The 5,000-nt window shown below is 45.3% G+C and overlaps 1 protein-coding gene across 2 annotated transcripts in view; it reads right to left on the bottom strand.

Moving 5' to 3' along the window:
* Positions 1-5,000, bottom strand: part of kif19 (kinesin family member 19) — a 50,476-nt gene that overhangs the window by 23,195 nt on the left and 22,281 nt on the right. The gene's annotated exons all lie outside the window — the stretch shown is intronic.

Below are 5,000 nucleotides of genomic sequence, written 5' to 3' on the forward strand. Positions count from 1 at the left end.
GAACAAACTTAAACTTAAACACACACACACCTACATACAAAAACCCACACAAAAATACATTCACGCAAAAGTCAAGCGCTAAAGGACACGCAAACGCGCGCGCACACACACACACACACACACACACAGAAGGACAGAAGGACTGACATTGGCCTCACTTCTGTTCAGCCTGTGTCTACAGCAGGAGAGGATGAGACAGTCACCCTGGCAGCACACTCTGGTTGGCAGGCTAGCTATTATACTGAGTGTGTGTGTGGGTGTTTGCAAAAAGTCTGAGAATGATGTGTTTAGTGTGATACACGCACTAACAAGATGAATAGCCGACATGCATGAAGTAAGGTTTCAGTGTGATTATGTATGTAGGTGCCAGCATTGGCTGTGTGTATGTATGCTTAAGCATTTGTGTGTGAATATGTTTGTGTGTGTATGTTTGTATGATTGTGTGTGTGTGTGTGTGTGTGTGTGTGTGTGTGTGTGTGTGTGTGTGTGTGTGTGTGTGTATGTGAGTATGTCTGTATGTGTGTGTGTGTGTGTGTGTGTGTATGTTTGTATGATTGTGTGTGTGTGTGTGTGTGTGTGTGTGTGTGTGTGTGTGTGTGTGTGTGTGTGCACCAGACTGCTGTGTCTGTGTTCTGGCCGTCCTGTGCCATCTGGCTCCTGCCCTCGCTGCAGTTCCCAACCTCGGGCTCAGGTGAGCCTCACCAGCTGCCACTGGTCGTTCCGTGACGTACGCACTGGGCGCCCGCCGTGCCAGGAAACCGCCCTGGCACTGGGCCTGACACGCATCAGCTGGGCAGGGCCATGCCCTGTGCCTCAAGCCAGGAGCGGCATCACACAGTGGCACAGCGCGGCCGGGCATGAATGACCGTGGCCCTCGCTAATGCCCAATGCCTTGCTTAGCCAGGCATCACGTCACACCTGGGTGCCTCGTGACAGACTGGCACATGCATTGGGTCAGTGTGCCACCACAGGAGTACAAGGAGATGGGCATATTATTCAATAATACGTAATGTGGGCATATCATTCAATAATACGTAATGTGGGCATATCATTCAATAATACGTAATGTGGGCATATTATTCAATAATACATAATATGGGCATATTATTCAATAATACGTAATGTGGGCATATTATTAAAAGCTTTAAATATGCCAGTCTGGACAATAAAGCAACAGAGTGGAGAGTGGAACTGCAATTCAATTCACTTGTGATGAAATGATCTGGATAATGAGGTCTCTTGTTTCAAAGATCTATTTTAATGATGGTAATATGTTGTTCATACAGTAGCATAGTTACATTATGGTATATAACATCCAATAATTTTTTCATCAGTTTCAATACAGGCCTGCAGAGTAGCTCTAGCAGACTATGATGCCACTATTCACTGCTATCTGGTATCTCACAAACAATGTTACCTTCTTATCAATGTTATTCACAGTCATTTACAGCGATTTACTGTCTGAGGCCAATTTAACAGGGTGATTGCCAATAGCCCATCTCATTGGACTATTAATTTCTAAGTCAGCAAGAATAACCTGCTAGTGATTGGTCAGGTATTCACATCTGTGAGTGAGAAGTAGTGCTTGTATCTGGCTATGTGTGGGTCAACCCTAGCTCCAGTCTGTATAATCATTACTGAATCTCACTCACAGCCATCAGGGTTGTTTGCTTTGGCTTCGTTTCTATGGTCTCCTCAATAAACCCATCACACACACACACACACACACACACACACACACACACACACACACACACAAACCACACACACAAAACACACACACGCACAGAGCACATACAAGGCTCCCACAGACGTACAACCATGCACAGACACACTCACACACTCTCATACACATAAACAGTCATGCACACACACACACATACACACACACACACACACACTCAGGCAGGATATCCTGTCAGCTGTGACCAGGCCTGTCCAGACTAGCTGGGTGGGCAGAAACATGAGTGACCACAGAGTGACCACCAGGTGACCGCTACCTCCAACGCTGTCATGGGAAATACACTCCTACGACCCACTCAACTCTCAGTAGAGACAGACACACACACACACACACACACACACACACACACAAACACACGAACACACCCCACAGATGCACAAACAAACACATACGTGAACACACACACACACACACAAATATGGAGAGTATGTGGGACGTGGGGAGGACATGTATCTCACATACACAATGTGAATAAAAGACTGAAGTGTCATCATGAATTTCGTTTTGGAGGAGGGTAATTGAAACTGACCTAATTAGATAACCAGAGAATGACTATTTCAGCGGAAAACACATTATTTAGATATGACACTCTCTGTTGCTCTGTCCATAATTTACTTAGAATCAAATGTAGGTTAAAGATAGTCACAATTCAAAGCAAACTACTTTAAACAACTGTTGCTAAAAACAGAGCACTATTGACATCCAGACATAAGACTCACAGTAGATAAGAAATGGCATAAAATGGAAACAAATATTAGAGCAGACATTACTCTGCTATCTGTGATCACGGAGCAAACACCGAGCCTGAGAGCGCTTTCCCCATCACAAGATAACATGGACTCCTTCAGCAAAATGTCTACTCTAATTTAACATCTACCTCTCTTCTTCCTCATCTCTCTATGTGTGCGTGTGTGTTTGTTTGTGTGTGTGTGTGTGTGTGTGTGTGTGTGTGTGTGTGTGTGTTTGTGTGTGTGTGTGTGTGTGTGTTTAGCATAAACTAATGCAGAGAGTCGTCAGCACAAATAATTTTTTATTAAATCACTAATGGCTTAAAATACCATTACCGTTCATTTAACCAAAAACATACTTACATAACTAACCACTTTCCATTCGAATAACACCACCGAAATGCACTCAAATAGAACACCCTCTACTAGGCAGAAAAAACCCGAAGCTGAAGCAGCGGTCAGTCAGCTGTGACCGAGCGGCTTCCGTCCTCTTTTCTCCTCCAGCCATGGGAGACCTGACGTGGACAACAAGAGTCGTGAAAATGGAGACGGAGAGGAAGAAAGGACAGGTGAGCAGGAATTTTCCCTCCTCCTCCGTCAGGGGGTGGTGGAGGGGAGCACTGCCTCAGGTTACTGACGGGGGCAGACTACGGGAGGACGGGGGTGGGGTGGGGTAGGGTGGGGTGGTTGTGGTGGGGAGTAAGGCCAGGGTCTGGGCGTGTGGATGGCCAACTGATGCGTGACTGCAGGACAAAAGGGTGCAGGACAGGTGGAACTGGTCAGGTGTGCAGTTGTGTGGAGGTGGAGGACGGTCGTAGCCTGACGACCCAGACCCACATTAAAATGTAGGGTCTGGGCCACACTGCTCAGTCCGAGGGGCGGGATAATTGGTTGTCTTTCAAATTCCCTCTGCACGCAATAGGACAGCACTGAGTCCCATGCGTTTTCCCACCAGCGGAGCTAGTTGGCTAGTTCAAACTTTTGCCATCTTAAAACAAGCTTAACTCGTGTCACACTGTTGGCCAACAGCAACATCCATCTTCTTTGTTTTCAAGTAGCAGGGAATTCAAGCCAAACCGTTGCAACTCTGCCATCAATCATTATGTTAAGCCCGCCTAACGACTCTTGATTGGCCTGATAGAAGTTTCATTTTTCGAGCTCACAAGCCAACGGAGAGTTGCTAGACTAGCCCTGGAAGCAAATGTAATTTGCTGCCGCTAGGGTGCGTCTAGATTTCTAGGCTAGGGCATATGAATCCAATTCAAGAGATGGGGAAGTCGAGGGCGCTGTGGTGCAACAGGCTACAGCGCTCATACCATGAATGGGTCCAAGCACCCACGGGGACCCAGGTTTGAGTTGTGACCTGTGGTCATGTTCCGAGTCCACCCCATCTCTCTCTCTCTCTCCCACTCACTTCCTGTCTGTCTTCACTGTCCTGTCCAAATAAAGGCAAAAAAAGCCCAAGAAATATACTTTAAAAAAAAAGAGATGGGGACGTCTGTGTGTGGGTTTGTGTGTGTGCATGTTAGTGTGTGTGTGTGTCTGTATACTTTAAATACTTTTAAAAAAAGTATACTTTAAAAAAAAGAGATGGGGATATCTGTGTGTGTGTTTGTGTGTGTGCATGTTAGTGTGTGTGTGTGTGTCTGTGTCTATGTGTGCATGTTTGTGTGTGTGTGTGTGTAGTAGCCCCAGGAAGGCCCTGATCTTCATTAACCCATTCGCGCTGGATGCTGCACGACGCAACATTCCATCTCCCGCTGGTTGCTGCATAGCGCAGCATTGACTCTCCCGCTGGTTGCTGCGTAGCGCAGCATGCTTTTTATTTCATGTTTCTAGGTGTACAGAGGCTTAGATATTAAGGTTTTGGTAGACGTTGACAGTTCTTAGTATTTTTTCAGAAAACCCTCAGGAAACAAGGTTATTTAGTTTATAGTTATATAGGCATTTTTAGTAGGCATATTAGGAGTAAATGGGTTAATCCTGAATAACAACAACCCCAGCTGATGTGTGTCTGTCTGTGAGTGTGTGTGTGTGTACATACACGTACGTGTGTAGGTGAGTGAGTGTGTGTGTGGGTGTGACCAGATGTCACCAGAGACCTAGTTCTGACGGCCAATTCATGTGTGGCCTTAGAGGAAGCACAGCCTCAAAGCAAACAGCAACAGGAAAGAACTGACCGGCCCAAAATATGACAGTAGAACTGTTGAACTGAAGTATTTGTGACAGTCACTTGAACACTTTTTAAATTGTATTTCTTATTTACTTTAAGTTGCATCAACACTAACATTCATTGGCACACACTTTAATCGAGAAGCTCACTGGTAAAGGAGCAAACAACCTGAAGGCTGATGATTCAATAATCAAAATAATCAAAGTTAACAAGTAAAGTAAAAGTGAAGTACAGTTAAACAAAAAAGCAGAACTTAATGAGTTTGAAGAGAGGGAGAAAACTTAAAGCATAGTTTGACCTGTGTAGGTGGCACTTCACAGCAAGCAGTACACACACACACACACACACACACACA

This window comes from Alosa sapidissima, chromosome 24 (assembly GCF_018492685.1).
Source record: "Alosa sapidissima isolate fAloSap1 chromosome 24, fAloSap1.pri, whole genome shotgun sequence".
NCBI classification, from domain to species: Eukaryota; Metazoa; Chordata; class Actinopteri; order Clupeiformes; family Clupeidae; genus Alosa; species Alosa sapidissima.